Genomic DNA, 301 nt, shown 5'->3' with positions numbered 1-301 from the left:
GCTAGCCAGCCTTTGTTGAAAGGGCACTTCATGAAAAGGGGGGTTCGTTCGAACCCAACGAACCCCCCTGGCTACGGGCTTGAATTTATTGTTGATATCAATCAATCAATCAATCAACTTTTATTTCGGAATTTCCTCCGAATAAAATTGATAATAGAAAAAATCACGTTAAAAGGCTTTCATCTGAGGAGGCTATAAAAGGAAGAGGCCCTACACAGTATCTGAGTTTAAACGATTGAATTAGAATATAAAAACAGAAATAAAGGACATACAAACCAAGGAACCCAGCATATTGTGAATC

Source organism: Anneissia japonica, unplaced genomic scaffold, assembly GCF_011630105.1.
Source record: "Anneissia japonica isolate Jap-2015-1 unplaced genomic scaffold, ASM1163010v1 scaffold9290_len831353_cov190, whole genome shotgun sequence".
NCBI classification, from domain to species: Eukaryota; Metazoa; Echinodermata; class Crinoidea; order Comatulida; family Comatulidae; genus Anneissia; species Anneissia japonica.
This window is presented reverse-complemented; position numbering follows the sequence as displayed.